General features: G+C 37.3%; 2 protein-coding genes across 14 annotated transcripts in view; one reads left to right on the top strand and one right to left on the bottom strand.

Annotated features, from left to right (window-relative positions):
- Positions 1-2,432, bottom strand: part of LOC5570872 (probable cytochrome P450 49a1) — a 75,989-nt gene extending 73,557 nt beyond the window's left edge. Inside the window, exon 1 of the mRNA XM_001659328.3 lies at positions 1,582-2,432. The gene's annotated coding sequence lies outside the window, so the exon portion shown is untranslated. The remainder of the gene's footprint in view (positions 1-1,581) is intronic.
- Positions 1-22,538, top strand: part of LOC5570867 (G protein alpha o subunit) — a 312,336-nt gene that overhangs the window by 224,867 nt on the left and 64,931 nt on the right. The gene's annotated exons all lie outside the window — the stretch shown is intronic.

Genomic DNA, 22,538 nt, shown 5'->3' with positions numbered 1-22,538 from the left:
CTAGGACCTTCAGGTATTTTCAAAAAACCGTCGGCTGGTTTGAGCCGTAATAGACACGAAAACCCAGTTGAGTGAGGGATCAAGTGTCGCCAGATAATCCATAACGAGGTTAAATTACTTTTATGTGGGGCATTGGACTTTTGAGAATGTGCTTACACTTTTCGAAGGGTATAGATAGCGTAACCTTTCAGTTAGAATCCTTTTCTTAGATTAAGTTAGAAATTACAACTACAAGAAAACCGTATATTTTATAACTTCTCGATAGTGACATTGCACTTAACAAAGGCCAGGGGATGTACCACAATAATTTAAATATTGGTTGCAGTGGTTTATGTACTTATGTAGGTGAAGAACTAGCCATTAATAAAGAAACAAAAAAAAAGTGGTTTATGTTCCAAACCGAAAAATGTGTCCCCAACCCATATTTTGATTTAAAAGATGTTACAAAAAACACATCTAGAAGATGGGAGCTTCTAATGTAACTTTGGTTTTAGTTATTTAAATCTCTATGTTTTGGAAAATTGATTCGTTTTGATAAATTTTGCGCTTAAAATTATCAACATTTTTCAAAGACATTTAAAGCATCTTTGTTAGATTGAGTTATCACAAACAAATTGCTACGTATGTATTATTATTTCATCTAATGAGTTTAAATCCCAGCTATTGTCTTGCATAGAGGCAAAATGTTGAGAGAGATTACCCGAAATTAAACTATTTTAGATTCCCTGAAAACAAGATAAGAAAAAAAATCCCATCCCTAATCATTATTGGAAGTTTAGATCAAATTTTACCCCAAACAACATATTCCACTCTTGTTTTCAATGGACACCCAGCTCAAATTGCGCGAGAGGAGAAATGAGAAAACATAAGTAGGTAAAACACGTGCCGGTCGCCTTTATCGGAGCAGAAAGTGCGCGGGAAAAGAAATGAGAAAAAAAAGTCGCGCCAAATCTGTTTCACTGCAGTCTGTCTACTGGTGGAAGATCAAGTTCATTTCATGAATGGGCGGCGGCGTGCACAATGTCTGTCTATGCTTTTCGCAGCTATTGCCAGTTTTCATAGCCAGAGGATGCTGCCGACGGTAACATGCTCGTAAAACAGATTAATAAGAAAAGGCGTTTTCCTCCCATTGTCGTCATCTGTTGATTATGACCACAACTAATGCGAATATAGCCACTCGGACTCGATAGGTGTGTAAATTGAATTATACACATGCTGAATAAGTGCGAAACAGGCGAGGAGGATGTAGGTTGCATAATCACTTTTCATCAGTAATTTCCGTTTCACTTTCGAGATCTTCGTCGGGCTGTATTTATTGTTTGGTTGCGAGTTTCTCACTCTCTTCCCTCATGTTGAAGTCGCTCGAAAACTTTTTTGTTTGGCGATTGTGTTTGATTGGTGAATCGGTGGTTATTCAAAATGAGCTCTATATAAAAAATTGAACAAATAGGTACATCGAGGTTCACTATTTTACCTAAAGCCGTCACGGTTTGGAAATGGCAAATGCAACCACCTGTGAGGTTATTATGGCAAAAATTTCAATGTGTATGTATTGCCAATGAATGCAAAAAAAACACTTACTTCCTTCGATTAAAACAGAAAATGGTACACGTTTGCTGTATGCTTCGTAATTCCGAGTTTTATAGTTGAAGAATTAGCAGGAACTGAGTGGTGCTGTAGTATCCAAAATTTTTTGCGGTCTGCCAATCAAGCGTTTGTATTCAGTTAAATTCTGTAATTCACAATTCACATAAAACGCTTCATTTATCTTTCCATTGAGCACTTCACAATATGCACTTGTTTCCAAAAATCTTCTTCAAATTTCGATCACATAACCCGATTGCGATCTCTCTTGAGCACCACTAACACGAAAGGTTTTGAAAACAAACCCAAAAATATCTGAAGAGTCTTCTGAGCACAAAATAGCCTCAAAGGCACCGAAGTAAGAAAACGATCCGCTCGCCACCAAACACCGATTATAATTAAACCCCAAGTCTCAGATATTCAACGCAAATCAGTCACCAATAACCAGCGAGCGAGCGCGACATCCACCATTCGTACACATTCGCAGTGTATTAACGTGTGACAATCGGTGAGCAAAATCACGACCAGCTTAGTGAACTGAACGAACAACTCCCAGCCCACCAACTCACGTCTCAAGAGTCAACTCTTCGCACACGACGGGCGTCTGTCTCACTTGAACACGATCCGCGATCGCGAGCTCAAACCGACAACGTTCTACGGTGAGGATCACCAAAAAAATTAACACACGCGGCGCGTCTTCGTCAGTACCTAGGTACTCAATTGATCCCCGCCTAATTCTGTGTACTTTTACACACGCGAGTGAACTCTCGGCGAACAATAAGAAACGGCCACGCTAGTACTTTGGGCACATGGCCGCTGGCTTGGAAGCAACTGGCAGACTGACTGACTGACGGCATGCCAGGCCGCCTCGAAGTGGCCAATGTTACCCCAATGGCCACCTTAAAAACCGACAGCGGCACAGTAGTTCGAAGGTGGCTAAAAACCTAAAAAATCTAAGCTATATTCTCTAACCGGTAATATATTTTTTCCAGCTTCCTCAACACTTTTGTGATTACATTCCAAATTTTGAAGCAGAATCACTGAATTTTGTTGATTTTTATACAACTTTTTTAGTGGACCGGCGACTTTTCAAGTAAATTTATATTTGCTAACCGCAAGGGTATCTTAAGAGAAGTAGCTCGTAGTTACTCAAAGAACACCTGAGTTGAATTAGAATTTTCACTGAATTCAAATACAATAATATTTACCGTATAAATGAGAGTTTGAAGTTTTGGCGTCGATATTTGTTCTAGATCGAACCACTGTGCGGCTGTGGTCTCAGCTTAGTGTTGTGAATTTGAAGCGCGATTCATACTCTTGCTGGTGCTGAGGCGACTCATAGCGCAATAATATGGAATTTTTTACCCGAACGTCATCGGTGAACGATAGGCACAGCAACGCAGCCCCTTCATAGCTGGGTGGGTTAATCATCAAGAAAAACAAACAAAACAGACCCCGTGTACCTTTGTAGCTATGTGTGATAGTGTATGTAATTGCGAGTACATTTTACTAGATAAGCTGAATATCTGTGCATTATGGATTGATAGAAAGCGTATTTCAAGATTAAGGTGAAGGTGCACACACCATTTAGTCTCAGTTGCATACACCATTTAGCCATACACCATTTAGTCTCACAAGCATGATCTGATGATTCGGAAAATGAATTGGGCTGAAAATGAAAATACAACCTATTATTTTCAGCACTATAGATCTACTGAACTTGTGACTTGGAGGATTATACCCCGTTTGACATAAGGTCGTTTGGCATGAATTTGGCATAATGGCCATTTGGCATAATGATTGACTTAGAATGAATACAGGCATTTTTGAAGCTTTTACCGGGATCAACACCACTGAGCGCATAGAAACAATTTTTTGGTAGGTGCTCAACAAGCGTGGTGTTCGTTCAGGGATTTTCCAAGTTATTAATACCAAAAATTGTTGTGATATTATTGTTGTGATATATGTTGTGATATTAGAGAAAAATAATTTTCTCTACATCCCAGAACATAGAGTATCTTTGAGCTTGTTGCGATATACATATTTGAAAATAATAAATTGGCAAAGAAAGTTAGCAGCTCATAGAATATTTCGCTGCAGATCTAGCTATGTTCCAGTTTGAACGTAATACTTGATGAAAATTACTTCATAAAAAAAATATTTGGAAAATATTAAAAGCTTTAGTCCAAAGATCTATTAATGCAGAATAATGCAAACATAGCCTATATATTTTATTTTTTGTTAAAATGTTTAAAGCTCTAACGCAAAAAATCACAGCATAACTAAAATGAAAAACATTTTTTTTAATGATAATATATGTGGCAAAACTTTTTAATAGCTCCAGCATATCTCGAAAGGAGATCATTCGTTTGCAAAAATAAAAAAGTTTAATATTGGCAGGTACTAAAGTTATTACCATTATAACAGAAGGTCTTGCAAGAATTGATAAATCAGATAAAAATGATTAACATTTAGCTTTACTAAATAATAAAATTTAAAACAGTATAAATATAAAGAACAGCCTATTTTTAGAAGAAGGCAAAATTTATGATTAAACCAATAGAAGATTGGACGCCAAAAATTATTGCTCCATAATAAAACGAAAGGCGCTAAAAAATTGCGTTCAGAATCAGCGAAGTTATTGTGCTACTTTTCCTCGAATGTCGTTTCTCCGAATGTCGGTCCCCCAAATGCCACTTCCTCGAATGACCTTTTTCCTCGAAAAGTGATGCAATTTAAAAAGGTGTTATAATAGTCTTCAGTGAATATAGTGAATGAGAAATAACGATAAGCAACCAATAGAAGGAGGTATTCTGTCATTCTCGGCTATACACATATTGGCAAAAATGCTGGGGACGGTAAAACTCGAAAGAATAGCCAATTAAATAAAGAGGGGTGCATATTAAATGGCCAGTTCCTTCACCATCCTGAAATGTATGAAGTTACGACAATTATGAGTGCTAATTTTTTTTTTGGGAAACGGAATATTCGAGGAATTGCCGATCGTGAAAACGACATTCTGGGAAGCGACATTCGGGAAAAAGTAGCACAACCCATTGAAATAGCTGCAGTAATCGATTTATCTTTTCGCTGATAACTTGAGCAGATCAATGTTGCCGCTTTTTTGTCAGTTGGAAACAAACAAATATTTAAAAAAATATATAGCTTCAAAGAACAGCCTATGTTAAAAGAAGGTGAAATTTATTAAAATTTAAATCAACCAGGACGGACCTGGTGTAGTGGTTAGAACACACGCCTCTCACGCTGAGGACCTGGGATCAAATCCCATCCCCGAGATAGTCACTAAAAAAATTTTAGTGACGACTTCCTTCGGAAGGGAAGTAAAGCCGTTGGTCCCGAGATGAACTAGCCTAGGGTTAAAAATCTCGTTAATAAAGATAGAAAAAAAATATACCTTTAATTATGATTACATCATATTTAGAATTAAAAACATAGAACATTAAAAGAGGGTAAACTTTTGCTAAAATCTTTAGTGCAATAATTTATTCCATTAGCGAAACTCTAAAGAAGAATCAATATTTGAAATAAGGGTGACTTCTGGATTAATAATAAAATACTATTGGCAATAACTTCACTAATATGCTTTAGTTTATTGAAGAGCATATCATTGTTGAATAAAGTGTGATTTTGTATCAATTGGCTACAGCCTAATGTCATCAGAAAGATTCAATAGAAACGTAAAAACGATGGATCCAGACGATCTTGGCAAATCATACTGCCAATAATGATGTGGTGGATTACAGATGTGGTTTTATGGTGGTTTGAACTTTCCTTTCCTTAAACTTTTATTTATAGAACATTCATGATGTTTGAAGAATTTCAAAGAGTATCGCAGCTTCAAAAAGGTTGAGACTACTGATATAAGATATAAATTCTTTTTTATATATTGCATTAGAAACAATAAATTTCTATTGTCCCTAGACTCTATCAATCAGATACCCCAAATTTGAATTGTACCCTAAGAAACATTTTCCAAGCAAAATGTATTTAACTATATTTTATGAAAATTTCATGATGGCATTGATGGCCTAGTTTTATTGAACACTATCAACGTTCTGTATAATCCTCATAGTACTATAATAAATTTAAAAACTACCGAAACTTATTTGATTCGTTTAAGGTTGGGTTAGGAATTAGAAAGCCAAAGCGGTAAATGCGCAGCTATTCAACAAGATCATGAATCTTTTCGAAAAGGAAGCTTTTTCAACTACTCAGCGCATAGAGTATCTTCATTCAAACGAATGAACTGGAGTGTTCGCCCGAGATCTTCACGCAGTTTCGCACACCGTCCATTGTTGCTCTAATCAATCTTGTGAGCCTTCCGGGGAAGCTGTTCTCGTCCATAATCTTATATAACTCTACACGGTCAATACTGTCGTATGCCGCCTTGAAATCGATGAACAAATGGTGCGTAGGGACCTGGTACTTACGGCATTTCTGGATGATTTTCCGTACGGAAGAGATCTGGTCCGTTGTCGAGCGGCCGCCGATGAAACCTGCTTGATAACTTCCCACGAACTCGTTAGCTATAGGTGATAGACGACGGAAGAGAATCTGGGATAGCACTTTGTAGGCGGCGTTTAGGATAGTGATTGAACGATGATTTTCACACTCCAGTTTGTCGCCCTTTCTGTAAATAGGGCATATAACGCCCTGTTTCGTCTCCTCCAGTAGCTGTTCCGTATCTCAGATTTCCGCCTATCAGGGCCCTTCTTGATGAGTTCGACTCCGATACGATGCTTGCCAGTGGTCTTGTTGTTCTTGAGCTGTTGAATGGCATCCTTAACTTCCCTCATCGTGGGAGCTGGTTGGATTCCCCTGTCTACTGTGCTGATGTAGCCAACGCCTTCACTGTCCTGACCTTCTGTGCCTGTGTTCTCTTTGCCATTCAGGTGTTCGTCGTAGTGCTGCTTCCACCGTTCGATCACCTCGCGTCCGTCCGTCAAGATGCTCCCATCCTTATCTCGGCACATTTCAGCTCGCGGCACGAAGCCTTTGCAGGATGTGTCAAGCTTCCGATAGAACTTCCGCGTTTCTTGAGAATGGTACAGCAACTCCATCATTTGGCATTCTACCTCTTCTAGGCGGTGCTTTTTGTCTCGGAATAGGCGGGTTTGCTGTTTCCGCTTCAGCCTGTATCGTTCCACATTTAGCCGCCTACCATGCTGTAGCAATGCAGCCCGTGCTGCATTCTTCTCTTCTAAAACCTCCTGGCACTCCTCGTCAAACCAATCGTTTCTTGAGCTCCGTTCCACATATCCGACAATACTTTCGGCAGCGTCGTTAAGGCTGCTTTGACTGTCCTCTAGCAGTCCTCAAGAGGGGCCCTATCGAGCTCGCCCTCATCTGGCAACGCTGCCTCAAGATGCTGGGCGTACACACTGACGACATCCGGTTGTTTCGACCGCACGAGATTGTACCGAGGCGGGCGTCACTACCGTACATCGGTGATGACGGATGGTTTGAGCGCAATTTCACCATAACCAGTTAGTGGTCAGAGTCAATGTTAGCGCCACGATAGGTTCTGACGTCGGTTATGTCGGAGAAGTGCCGACCATTGATCAAAACGTGGTCGATTTGCGATTCTGTCTGCTGAGGTGAAATCCAGGTGTACCGATACGGGAGGCTGTGCTGGAAATATGTGCTACGAATAGCCATATTCTTGAAGGCGGCAAAATCTATCAATCGTAGGCCGTTCTCGTTCGTCACCCGGTGGGCACTGAACTTTCCAATCGTCGGTCTGAACTCCTCCTCCTGGCCAACCTGACCGTTCAAATCTCCTAGGATGATCTTGACGTTGAGGCATGGGCAGCGTACTCGCGTTCGAGTTGCGCGTAAATTGCGTCCTTGGCATCACCAGTGCTGCCGGAGTGATGGCTATGCACGTTTATGATGCTAAACTTGAAGAACCGGCCTTTGAGCCTCAACTTCCATATTCTTTCGTTGATCGGCCACCACCCGATCACGCGCCTCTGCATATCGCTCATCACTATAAAAGCTGTTACCAGCTCACGTATGTTGCCGCAGCTCTGGTGGATGGTATGATTACCTATAAACGTTCGCACCATCGAACCTGTCCAGCACACCTCCTGCAGCGCTACAATACCGAAACCGCGGATCTTCAGTACATCGGAGAGTATGCGTGTGCTTCCGATGAAGTTGAGAGATTTGCAGTTCCACGCACCGAGTTTCCAATCGCTAGTCCATTTCCGTCGCTGTGGTCTTTGCCGATTGTTATGGTCCGTATTCTCTCGATGACCTGACCCCAATCCCCTAGATTTCCGGAGGACCATTCCCCTAACTGTTTGGAGGACCATAGTGCGCAGTCAGGCTTAGAGTCCTTCTCTGGCACTCGGATGATGATCAACCGCCCCTGACATGGGGAACGGACGCTGTTGTGAGCCGCTCTTAACATGGAGTACAGACGCTCCAGGTTTGCAGAAGCAAAAGCAAAAGCAAACCCCCCCTTCCCTGACAGACCAAAGTTCCCACCGGGATTGGTTACCCGATTTTCCCTAAGATTACCTGAAGGAAACCCCACATAATAGGCCTAGAGGTATGCAATTTCCTTTGAAATAAGTACATTTTCTGGAAGTAACCGGTTTTATATTGAAAAACAAAGATTCCAAGATTTCAAAGACGAGTTAAGTAGATCCTACTTAAGCTAACACAACATTTCAAATACACACAACTTGCATTTAAGCTTAGCAGCAGCGCATTGTTTAGTAGTTACTTCATCAACAATGCTTGTGACTTGTTTGAAAATGTCATGCGATTTTTTTTTTGTTTTTTTTTTTTTTTTTTTGAAGGACGAAATGGCTTAGAATTATTATAAGACATCCAATCATTAAACAACATTGCATATCTGTGATGCAAATAAAATGTTTAGCATCCTTGAGAGGAATTGTAGTTCGGTTTCGAACTGGTATTATGATACCCCTGGATTACGGTACATGACCTAAGCCGGCACTGTAAAAAAAACAGAAGCTCGTCCAAAACGAAAGGTAACTCCTTTCTATTAAGTTTCAGAAATATTTCCCATGAAAGTTGAAAATAAATCTTCATACAATAAAAAAAAAATAAAAAAAACTACTGCTATCTATAATCATTAGACTTTTAGTACGCAACAAAATTCTGTATAAAAAAGTTTAAACGTGATTGTGTTGAGCAAACTTTAGTTCAATTCTAAGGTCAATTTTGAATAAAAATTGTGCAATCATCAAACTCAAGTACCTACATTAAAGCAGAAACAGCTGTTATACAGTCACTAATCGCAACTTGGTCGTCTTTGGATTTGCAATCCAACGCCTCAGCTCATCAATCCAACTAGAGCTCCTCCGCTCAAATATATTATGTCGAGCCCGAAGGCTGCGTGGGTTTAGCAAGCGAAAGTGCCTGTACCGGTCTGATTTTTCTTTCGATTTAACCATATCAAACCTATCAACCATTCTAGGTTTACGATTCTGAAGTAACAAGTCTGGTCGAGTCGAATCGCCACTCGCGTCTATGTTTGTTCCACTATTTCGCACTCAAAGTTTCATTTCGTGTCAGACCAAGCGGTGAAACCGTAAATTGGCAAATTGCAAAAAAGAAACAAAAAACAATAAACTGGTGAAAATTGTATTGATTTCAAGCAGCATAGCTGCTGTTCAAAATGAACTCTTTCCCAATGGTGCCTCATGCACTGGAATGGCTGAAGTCGAGCAATTAGCAATTATGATAATTACCTAGACAAAAATGCAGCCATTTTTCCGCCATCGACGACAATGGCAATGCAAATGTGCAGCCATGTTTCGAAATAGTATCCAATAATGATGCGCACATATATCAGAGCTTGTGCATAAAATTTTGCTAGGGGCATTTTAGTTTGCCTCTTTTTGGTAGGTAATGTCGACTGATTTCAACAGCTAGCATCGCGAATGGCGCCTGGAAATCCCAACAAACCTTTCCCGGGTTAAACACGTTCCCCAAAAGCCTATCTAAGATAACCTTTGCATTCTCTCGCACAAATAAGCCACCAAGATGGAACCCATGATGATGGAGTTGTCGCTGCTCTAAAAGCACCTTCGAGCAATTGCCAGCAAAACCGTATGCAATTGCCGTAGAAGCTACCGCGTGATGAAACCGAAGGCAACCAAACTAACGAGCATTTAAAACAGGGGAAAATCTGTGATAAAAATTGTAAACAAATATTGCTACTTAGAAGAGTTTCAATGCTGTTTTTGATATTTCTTATATTTCAATGCTTATGTCTTGTTTTTCACGAAAATGAATATACCAAATTATAGCTTGTTTTAAATTATTTTATTGGCTATTTTTGGATATACTCATAATGGTTATCCTTTCCCCTGGTCATGATAATATTTTTCCCTGAAACCGGAGAAGATAGAGTCTAAAGCGGTTGTCTTTTCCAGTGTCTCTTAAACACACTCTCGCTTGCAAAGTTGACTTGAATAGTGTTTGGAGTGGTGCTGAGTGCTTTCTGCAAACATTGGATGCCAGCTGTAAAGAGACAGAAACAGATGAGAACAGTTTTGACTTGTGTATTTATCATAGAAACGAACAACGAGTCAACTAAACTTATACGCTAGTAAATAAATCTGATGAGGGGGCGAGGTCCAAATGCTACGTATGGACCGCACGTGGTGAACAGTGTTAAAAATCAACAAACTTTTTTTTGCCGATAGCTGGAATTCAGATTTTATTATTATATTCACTGTTCTACTGTTTAGTTCTACAATATAGCTATAGAATATACCAATAAAAATAAATAAATGATACAAGGTGAAATAATTGTTATAAATGCATCACTAATTTAACAAATACCTTTAAACTCTCGCCTGTTTGCTCGCCTTACTAGTGATTTTTAGTATTTTTTTTTCTTTTACAAAAGTGAAGTGAAGTGTTAAAGTTTAATTAGTAGTTTTTTTTTTCTCTAATAATCCCTTCCATAAATTTTGGGGAATCGTCTGTATTTAGGCGTATTTCACAGTTAGGATTGAAATAACTGAATGATTTATAAGAGTTTGATCCTCATGTTCGGCTTCAGGAGCCACTAATATACAGTATTAGATAAAACATTTGCAACTTGTTCGACTTTCAACACAAAATTATCAATTTGGTAGGCTAGATCTCAGCTATCTATAAACAATTATATTGAAATTTGATGTGGTGTGAAAAAACTTGAAGTTTAACATATATGTTTGTGCGATTTTTCCAATCACCAGTTGAAAAGTAACAACGGTTTAACGAAAGTGTAAGTAATTAATTCGACAAAAAATTATGAACGATTTATCTAAAAATAGGGTAGCCATACATAAAAACTGTCTTCAGCATACTTGTTCATCTTGTCTAAAACTACATGATGATGATGAATCTAATCAGGAACTTCTTCAACTTGTTAAGTTACATAAGTTATTAAAATTAGTCAAAAATTCACATTAAAAAACCGTTATAGCTTTTGAACGTTATTGCACTCGAAAATATATGTTAAAATTAAAATTATGTTTGATAACTCGGATATGAGGCTCCTAATTTTGTATTTTGTAAAGTAAATCGAATAAGTAGTAGTACAATACTGTAGTAAATCAGATATTTTTTGCATTTTGTTTCGAAAAATTTTATTTTGAAGTTTTAAAACAAGCAATAGTATCTTAGTTATAAATTGCCGTAGAAAGATTGCGTATTGATTCATCCTTTTTTCTCTTCGTCATCATATTTTATGAAAAAGTGAACAAACTTTTCTCATGTGAAATCCTTTCAGCTACAACTTTGCCAAACATAACATTTTGATTGAACGTCAGGATAAATTGTTATTCTTAATCATAAAGTGAGCTTGCATGTACCGTTTTGTCTCAAATAACGAACAGACTCATATTCCTAACACTCGGTTTTTGTATGGCGATTTGCTTGAAATGTTTCGCTGAAGTATGTTATCAAATTACTTGAAAATGGCAGTCGATTGCAATTCAATTTTACGTCTTCCAATTTATTTTATACCTCTGGAGTAGTGTTGATTCTCCAGTTCGCGGTCAGTAAAACCAGATACTAGGGTAAGTGTACCAGTTATGGACATAGTGGTTTCCTACTTCGCCATACGTGATTACCGTAATCCGGGGGCGAATTGATCACTGGGGCGAATTTGATCAGGTCGATACCAAAACACACTTTCTTCCAAAGATGCTGAAGGTTTCGTTGGCACCACAGACATTCCTTGTATTCTCGTTTAAAGATGTTTAATGATGGTTTTGAAGTATGTCATTTTTATCAGGGTCAGTTTTACATAGAAATAGTCACACTTTTTAAAGGTGTAAGCAATACAGTTGGAAATGTCGGTGCTAAAAAATCCACTGGTGCTATGCCTACATGTCAACTTTGAGTGTTTAAAACGTTCTGTAAGCTCAAGTATGAACTACTGAACTCATTTCTGATATCATAACGCATATCAAGTATAATGTTTTGCTAATAAAACCGTTTATTTTCAAATAATGTGCTTATTTCAAGGGAAATTGTCTACATTTAGGCGTATTATGCAGATTTGTAAGTTGTAAGAATTTTTATATCATTTTCGGATTCAGGAGACCCAAATTTAGTAGATAGGGAAATTGTTATTCTTTAACGTGCTTTTTTATATGGTGATCAATTTCGCCCCAGTGTAACATTGACATTTTTTGATATTAAAACTATTTTTGTGATATGTTAATTATTATTTCATGAAAAGTCGATTACATAAACTGTTAAAGATCAATGGAGTACTGGTTTTATCGAAATTATTTTGACAATATTTGAATTCCCAAGGCCAACACAACAAAAAGTTGTAAAATAGTGATCAATTTGCAGCCGGATTACGGTACTTTAATTCCTTCAAATTTTGAAAATTTTGGTGTGTTGTATAAGTTAGATTTAATATATATCTTGATGTTAAAACATTCAAAACGATTTAAAATGTGAAAGTTGACAAAATTTCCCATATGGCCAAATAAGGAACCACTATGGCCATAACAGGTACACTTTCCTTACACACGAAATATGAAATTACTTTTATTCGAACTGCCAGTTTGTCAACGACAATCAAGACAGGCTCGATGAAAATCGCTAGTTTTCTTTTTTTCTGATCCCGGTTTACAGTGACAGTTCATGGCAGCAGAATCTCGGCTTAGAAATTTCGTATCGATTTCTCCCTCCCAGAGTTAAACTAGCTCAGATAAATATGTTTGCGAAATTATTCATTTGAATACGATTTATTCGTGCTGTTCGGATTTTATGTCAAGATGTTCGAAACAGAATGATCACAGTGTTTGGCATTTGAATCAAAATTTTGTTTCATGAAATAGTTATTGAATACTCATAACAAAGAGTAAATTTTAGGGGATGCGAATAGATCACCTTTTCGTGGTGCGTTATAGGGTAAATATCTACCAGTGAACTCTAGTCCTGACTGGGGCTTATTCCTATATGAAACATAACGCTGAAAAATTACATATTTGGCACCCATCCACCCGCTTGTAACGCTTTTAATATGAAAATAAAAAAAAAAACTTCATGAGTCGTAACAACTACAGACCACCCCCTTCAGCGTTATGATATTTGTGAATCAGCCAAGGAATCAGCTACTGCTTCAAACGAAGAGAACAGGATGTTATAAAAAATAATCAAAGTAATAATGAATAATCAAACAAATACTTATGTGTCTGTGTTACATTTTAAATCTTGTTAAAAGTGACATGTCTCGGTTCTCCAGTTGCCGGGAATAATTTTGAAACGAGCAATAAAATTGAGTCGAATTGGACAATTTGTATTCTAATCGTTTGTTTTAGTTCTCTAGTGTTAAGAAGTAAAGACTAGGGTTCCGATGCGTGGATCATATCGGTGTCATTTCTTGATTTTATCGAGGGATCCAATTTTTATTGATAAAGGGACGCGCCTGTGGAAAGTGTACTCAGCACACTCTCCGAAGGGCATAATGAGAATTGTAAATGAAATGTGAGAAAATTAGAAGAAAAAAGAATGAACGAATATTTAAAGAATAAAGAATTCACAATTTTTTAAAAACTATGATTAACTCGTTCGATCACTTTGAAAGTTTCCTTACCTCTTCGAATATATCTTCATTATCACACTTATCATATTCACTACATCTGGTGAATTCAACATATCTATCTCACGCTTCAATTTGCTTCACATTGTGCTGATCTACTTCTTTTCTCGTCAAAAATGGATATAAGATTGGCATTTTTCAGAAAAATTGTTCCATGTGATGAAAATAGTAATTTTTTTCTGTTTCCAATGCCGTGCGCATCGCTACCATCTTTTTTTCCTTAGCAGCGCTAGTTATCTAAAAATACTTTCACATTTTTCGACGTTTTGTCCCTTTCGACGTCATGGCATTTGGTGTTTTGGGTTTCAACGTTTTGTCTTTCGACATTTTGTCCCTAAACCGATCGGAATATGAGTCAAAACGGTAATATGCTTTACCAACGGCGAGAAAAATAGATCAAAGTTATACAGTAAAAAAGCAGTGTTGCTCTGAAAGCAAATGAATGATAATCTCAACATGATTAAAACTTTGTTATGAATAATAACAATATATTCTTACGTTCCATCAAAATATGGTCTTCGGCAAAGTTGTAACTATGAAAATTTCACATGATAAGAATTTGTTCGCTTTTCCATAGATTAATATGACGAGCAGTTATAGGACTCAACACAAAAGGCTTGCATTTACCATAATAATTTCTATATAAACTTCAAATGGCGTGTGCACAACCAAATTTCTTCCAAATCTTTTTGTTCTTCTTTATTCTTCTTCACATCCATCTTAAACTGTTACTCAGTTAAGAATTACCTATATGAGTTTTTCCACAGTTATGAAGAACCAAAAAACGTGGTCAAAACTAAAAAATATATTATTTAGAGTCAGATTTGCATTTTGTTTGTTTACCTTTTCGTTATGAGGATAGCAGAGCTTTTACAGTCGAAGCTCGTTATAACGACAACTTTCATAGTGACAAAAGCTCTCTATGGTGACATTTTTCGGTCCCTTGAAAAATATTTTGATGTTATAACTATTCTTTATAGTGACAATTCCCTATTACGACGGTCCCTTGCGATGTCGTTATAACAAGCATCGACTGTATATGAAAAACAGAGCTTTCCTTAGCCTAGTGGTTAGAGTCCGAGGCTACAAAGCAAGGCCATGCTGAAGGTGTCCGGGTTTGATTTTCGGTCGATCCAGGAGCTTTTCGTAATGGAAATTTCCTTGAGTTCCCTGGGCATAAAGTATACCGTAAAATGGGGTGTTAAGGGATGAAAAAAAAATTTGACTCGAATTTCAAGCAACTTCTAGTCATATATATAAAATCCCAGAGTTGTCTGTCTGTCAGTAACGCTTTGAAATGTTTCATCGAAAAGTTTCGTTGAGCATTACAACAGCAACCATAAATCATTGTAAGTCAATTTTAATATTAGAACATTACAATTACAAATTGAGGAGCACTACAACAGCATATTCTAGAGTTTTCTGGAACATTGTTTTTTGCAGTGTAGTAGGAACTTGATCGTCGGATTAAACTTCAAGCTGATTGTAGTGCGGTCGAACTGGAATCGGGCTGGTGTTGAAAATAAGATTCAGAACGGGCTTCGTCAGATCCAACTCAGGTTTAAAATCGAATTCGACATATACAGACACGATAGGCATGAGTGAGATGAATGTGCGCCAAATATTCGAGTTTTTTCCGTATTTCCAGTGAAACCTCCATGAGCCGATGTTCAATAACTTGATATCGTCTCATGGATGCATACTAAAAACCCAATTTTATTGTTTCTTTTATATTCCTTTGGAACATTTTTCCAAACTATTCCCGTTTCATGACTTGATACTTCCATGAGTAGATGGTACATCATCACAACTGTGATTTTGTAAGTTGATAATAAATTATATAGCATTGCATTCAGCTAAATATTGTAGAAGTTTCAGCAAGATTCTACTTCTCTATTCATAGAATCTTCCGGAACTTTGAAATGTTCCACAACAGATGAAACACTACAACAGCATTCAAGGTTATTTCAGATTAGAATATTACAACAGCATTAAGGCCACGTGTTCCCATGAAGTATGGTCGAAGCATAAAGGAGATTGGGCAAAAATGTATGGGGTTTGGTCCCGGAATGTACACAAATGACTCATATATCATTTGATAGATCTAAATGAGACAAGAAAAAGTTGATATGGGGCCAAAAATATTCGTCGTGGGAGAAAAAAGTTATGTGTGCTAGAAAGATGTGAAAAGGGGTATGTTTTGAACAGTTTTCTATTAAATAATATTTTCTTGCGCAAATGTTTTGAACTCGTGCGTATGCATGTACTTATGCATGTTTTTATTTAATCTGTTTAGATTTTTCAAATATTGTGATTTGACACAGATTGATCAGATGTATTGGTGCAATGTGAATAATTAAGACATACGGAGATAAAAAAATAATAAGGATATAGGTATGTGCGATTGACAAACACGTCGCTTTAGGTAACAGGACACAAATATCAAATCGTATTATCCTAATTCAGTGTTCTAGTAATATGTTTGTATAAACCAGCGGTTTATGTACTCTGGAAGGAATTTCCAGACTATATCCGTTTTAACATTACTGTGGATTGGATTCTGTTCTACACCGGTAGAAATACCTCGCTTGTCGTACACAGCTTAAGCGTGCTCGAAATCTGCGCGACAGTTACCACACTTCTATCTTTGATATCAATAACATAATACTGTCATGCTACTGCCTCTCAGAGAAGGGAATCAATTGAACTGGAAGTAACTGTAGTATTTGACTGTTTGCTGTGTATAAACTGGCAATAATCCGAACAGAACAATTTCAGTTTTCTATCAATGTCAGTTCCATTGGCGACGCCTGAGCTCATGTGCCTCCACAAATGCTTCGATAAAATCGCTAAATACTCATGAGGATATCAATAATGTAAATGATCTGAAGTAATCACACTTGAGCTGGGAACAACTTTCATTGTGATGAACGACATGCAAAAACATGAAATCAGATGGTGGTCGATCAACAAAAGAATGTGCAGGTTGAGGATCAACGGACTGATGATGACAAAGACGACGAAAGCAAGGCCTGCCACCCAAGCTTCCACGTCAAGATCATCATGGGAGATTAGAACGCCAAGATGAGGAATTGAGATGGACTATTTGGCAGATCAGTGCTCGCCGACTGGCGAACATGAATGTCCTAAGCTTAATTGATTTACCGTCTCCAAGAATAGGGTCATTCGCAGCACCTACTTTCAAGATAACCTCCCATACTAATATAACTGGCGATCACTACTGCAAACGGACCCAAATCTATTAGGTATGGATTGATGGATTGCACATCTCCGACATAATCAACGTCAGAATCTATCGTGGTGCTAACATTTACTCTACCCTCTACCTGATAATAACAAAACTGCGCTTAAAACTCCCTGTCATTAACAACGAACGGTACAGGCGCCTGCCTCAGCAAGACCTTCAGCGATCGAAGTAGAAGGATATCGCCCTTCTGAAACCCTTCTTAGTTGTTCTACTACAGTAAAAGTAGCTATCAACTCACAGGTGGAATCATTGTGCGTTAATCATTTGGCTCCACGGCTTTCGTATTCCACTCGTAAAACGATAATGATTGACATTTTAACTTAAGACTGGTTAGATAATGTAGGAGTACATGTGACACTAAAGGTCTACGTATGCAGTATACAGCGTGAGATGGTTTATAGATTGTCATTGATTTAACCACATGAAATCCTAATACTACGCATATGTTACTGATAAGTTCAAATGAGCATTTCAATTCACATTTGACGTTTTTAAGGCTATTTATGCTGTTCGTTGAGGTTGAGCTGATAGTTTATTGATCTCTTCGCAAAATCTGTTCTGGAGAAATATGTACTTCATCAAAAACAATTAAGTCAGTTCTCTTATAAGACATCATACACTTTTCTATCACCGTTGTTTCCCAATAGTTTTTCATCGAATGAGGCTGACATTTTTTATTTGAAAACAAGTCGTAATGTTACCTTATTGCGAAAAAAAAGGATTGGTCGGTCAAAAAACTGCGATTAGTATAATGTGAGTAGCAGGGTCTGGTAGAAAACTTAACTGAATATACATACATATTTTATAACGATTTTAATGTTATTATGGTCTTACATCACCATGTAATATTTTCATCTCTGAACCAAAGTTCTAATTCACTTCTTTAAGACATAAAGCTTTTCAACATCATATAGGTGCAGAAAACATATACATATGTTTTTATTTTTATTCGATAAAACATATAGCAAAAAATAATAAAATACATAGAAAATCCATCTCATACCATGCGGAATAACTTTTTTCTCCCACGACGAATATTTTTGACCCCATACAAACTTTTTCTTGTGTCACTTAGATCTTTCAAATGACATATGGGTCATCTGTGTACATTCCGGGCCCAGATTTGCCCAATCTCCTTTAGGCGTTGTTGCGGTCGCTTTGAAAGATTATGCATAGCTCTTCGCTATAAAATTCCGTTGGAACGTGGCTAGCCACGTTGGGTAGCCTAGTATGTCAATAATTGAACAAAAAACAGCCCTACCATTCTCTCGTCGTGTATATCAGAAGCAAATACAATTATTAGGATCCTATGACAGATTTCTGAGATAATCATGGAAATGTGTGATTTTTGACTAAAATGCAAAATGGGGTGTTAAGGAATTTGAGTTTCGTAAACAAAACCATATTTAATTCTATTCTAATGCTTTAACTTTGTTTCATAAGTTATGTTCAACCTTAATCTCATAATACTTCAATATTATTGAACTTGGAACTCCTGCAAACGTAAACCGTTCTATTTTAACTGCTAAATCTTTTATAGTTATTAATCCTATTTGGGAACTTTCAATCCATCGTAAAATTGTCTTGAAATGATTGTTATACTTAAATGCAACAGTATCATAATCTATTTATTTGCAGTTTACGATTTTATAAGCTATGCAGATCAACTTCAAATATATTCCATAAAGATAATATCAACAAGCTTTTAGATCAAATAATGGAGATGGCCAATTTACCCTGTAAATAAAACACACTAAACAAAGTATTTGTCTGCAACACCCAGTGGCATGATCGAAAAAAATACTGAAGAAGAAAAGTGTACCTGTATGGAGCGGAAATCTAACGCTCACTCTGTAAAACAATGCGTTTAGTGCCCGACGCGGTCGCGAAGTATCTTAAGGCTAAGTAGCCCGTCATTCGTTCCAGCAGCAATGATGACTTTGCTGTATGCAATTTCGAAGTGATAAAACTCAGTCTTGATATTGGCTTGAAAAAGTATCACTGTACGTGCTAACATGCATAAAGTATGCTGATACTTATTCAGCTGTGTCAGTGCTAAACCAACTGATTTTCTTTGATCCGAAATCGTGAGATGAATTAGCAACAATCATCAACGACACGTACAAATTTCATTGACGGCCTACTTCGCCTTAAAAACAGCTCAGAAATGACAGTCTATATATAGAGAGTTTCACGAAGAGGCTTCTTTGAAATATTTTTCTCCTTGAAAACAGTCCCTATTGGTTTTGCTGGTCTGCTCGATAGGTAGATGGTTTGACAGTTCGATAGGTAGATTTGGTTTCCCTCTTCGCGCAACTCTTCATCTATAAACTCTGAGAAATCATAAAATATTATTATTGTTTACCACTTCATAGGACTACCACTAAAAGCCATTGATCTTTAAAAACATTTCCAAATAAAATAATCATTCAAACTTTCTAAACAGTCTACCAGTGTGATTGAACAGGTTTTGTGAATATAAATAAATAAATAGTATCAAGAAAAATTCCATATTTACTTTAATACGTTTTTATCAAGATTCTTACCGATTTTACCGATTTTTGAGATAATACATTTGGTGATATTTAGAAACAAACAAAATGGACCCCTTAACTTTTACAATGCAGTTTTACTTTACGGAACAAGCCAAAAGTATATTAAAATATACAGGGGATAGGCAAAATGATTGAGATAGGCAAAATTTTGCCCAAATTCAAATGCTTATAACTTTATGAAAAATGGATGAAATTGGATGCATCTGGAAGCAGTCGACGGCAAATTTGGTCCAGTTTTAGGAACTTCCTTGGCCATGCATATTGGCCACTGGACACCGGAGATGTTCCGGATTTTCTGAGGTCATGTCCAAATGTCATTTTTTCTGTCGCTTGTATTTTTGTGTGGTGTAAAGTTAGATAGATGTTTGCAATTTTCCTAGAAACTAGAACTAATAGGAAGTTGAATGTCACCGGACGTATTAAGATTGGTTGAAAATCTTCAGAAATATGACCATTTCCGTAAAACTGGTTCCGGAAAGCATGGTCAGTCATGTTTGTATTTCCAATCATGTAAATATTATCCGGAGCTATATCCAAGCGGACACCAACCTTAAAAATGATGTTTCCTGCAACGTATTCAGAACCATTAGATGCACAGACCACTCTATAGAATGTTCCAGGTGCCCTGGGGGAAGTGGTCAATTAGGAACATATCCGGAACCATATCAATATGGGCATCAAACTTCATTATTTTTAAAGGTTATGCTTTCCGAAGCATTTCCAGCATCACCGGCTGCCATAACCACTTTATAGTAGGTTCCAGGTGCCCCGGGGGATGCGGCCAATTCGGAACATGTCCGTTCATCTGTTTAGAATCACATTCTACCATAAACAGTACGATCCATGTGACTTGGAAAATGGCGAGCATTTTCAGAACCACAAGATATAATAATCACTCTATAGTATATTCCAGGGGCTCCTAGAGATGTGGCCAACTCGAAACATGACCTCATCCCCCAGGGCCCATGGAACCTACTATACAGTGGTCATATAAATAAGTTGCGCTGTAAATACTTCTATTAGCATCATCTTCAAAAATCTTGATGTTTTTACCCATATTGATGTGTTTTCGGGCATGTTTTGAATTGGCCACATCCCCGGGGCACCTGGAATCTACTATAAAGTGGTCATGGCAGCCGGTGGTGCTGGAAATGCTTCGGAAAGCATATCCTTTGAAAATCATGAAGGTTGATGCCCATATTGGTATGGTTCCAGATATGTTCCTAATTGACCACTTCCCCCAGGGCACCTGGAACCTTCTATAGAGTGGTCTGTGCATCTAATGGTTCTGAATACGCTGCAGGAAACATCATTTTTAAGGTTGATGTCCACTTGGATATAGCTCCGGATAATATTTACATGATTGGAAATACAAACATGACTGACCATGCTTTCCGGAACCAGTTTTACGGAAATGGTCATATTTCTAAAGATTTCCAACCAATCTTAATGCGTCCGGTGGCATTCAACTTCCTATTAGTTCTAGTTTCTAGGAAAATTGCAAACATCTATCTAACTTTACACCGCACAAAAATACAAGCGACAGAAAAAATGACATTTGGACATGACCTCAGAAAATCCGGAACATCTCCGGTGTCCAGTGGCCAATATGCATGGCCAAGGAAGTTCCTAAAACTGGACCAAATTTGCCGTCGACTGCTTCCAGATGCATCCAATTTCATTCATTTTTCATAAAGTTATAAGCATTTGAATTTGGGCAAAATTTTGCCTATCTCAATCATTTTGCCTATCCCCTGTATTACGGCTTAAATCGAAAAAGTTTAGTAACTTGGAAAAAGTAGAAAAGATAATCTCCTAACACCTCACTTATTTTAAAATAGAGACTTTTTCCATAAGATTTATCAAAACTTGAAATCTAGATAAAATTTTCAAAAGTTTTTGCCTGCGTTTTGATGTTAGTCAAATATACTTATCTTCTAAGTTACTCAAATATTTTTTTCAATATTGTTTCATAGTTTTGTAGTTAAATGTATTTAGCCTATAAAATTCGAACAAAAAGGTTTTGAATCGTTTTCAATATCTAAACTTCACAATACTTTATTTTTATAGACATCTCCTATCACATAATGCAGCTCACAATCCTCCGAACAAATCAAGCATTTCAGATGAATGATATATCGGCTTTCGACGTTTTTGTGACTTGTCAAACTTGATGGAGAAGTTCAATCCCTTAAAACCCCACGAGTCCTTAACACCCCATTTTAGGTAATCGTACCTGCCACACGATATACGAATGCGAAAATGGCAGCATTGGAAAAGAAAGTATTCAGTTAATAACCATGGAAGTGCTTATTGAACACTAAGCTGAGAAGCAGACTCTGTCCCAGTGAGGACGTAATGCCTAGAAGAGGAGATGATTATTTCAGAATGATGAGACTATAAAACATAAATATACACCGAAGTAGTTCGTTTTCGACATTTAGACTACTACGTGCGGATTAGAGGGAAACCCCCCAAACACGACATATTCGAATCGAATATGTAATAATCATATATCTAACCTTGTAGTGTTAATTTTCGATGCTAACAAATAAACGACCATGCAAATTATTAGGGCTTCTCCCATAGGAAGCCGGTTTCCGCGGTTTTTACGTTTTTGTGATAAACATTCTTCCACTGTGGAATAGGGCAAGGAATATAAGGTAGTACGGAAATAGAGCAGTATAAATGAGAAATATGTTCCATAGAGTGCAATAATGAGAATCCGTATAATATGTATTCGAGAAGAACCCCCTTCTTTTGCAAATTAAGAACAAAGATACATTCAATCATATTTGAGGAACAACTTAATGTCGCGACAATCGCTTGCTGCCGTAGTTTTGTTACCTCGAAAATTGGGCTTCTTCCGTTAAATTCAAAATACGCAAACTAGTTTTTTGTTTGCGAGAATTGAAGGGGCGATTGACTATGTTTGGAATCTGATATTTAAACAACCATAAAAACTCCTAAAATCGAAACAAGGTCAAGGTTCCGCCGTTTTAATTTTATTCAA

Source organism: Aedes aegypti, chromosome 2 (assembly GCF_002204515.2).
Source record: "Aedes aegypti strain LVP_AGWG chromosome 2, AaegL5.0 Primary Assembly, whole genome shotgun sequence".
NCBI classification, from domain to species: Eukaryota; Metazoa; Arthropoda; class Insecta; order Diptera; family Culicidae; genus Aedes; species Aedes aegypti.
This window is presented reverse-complemented; position numbering and strand designations above follow the sequence as displayed.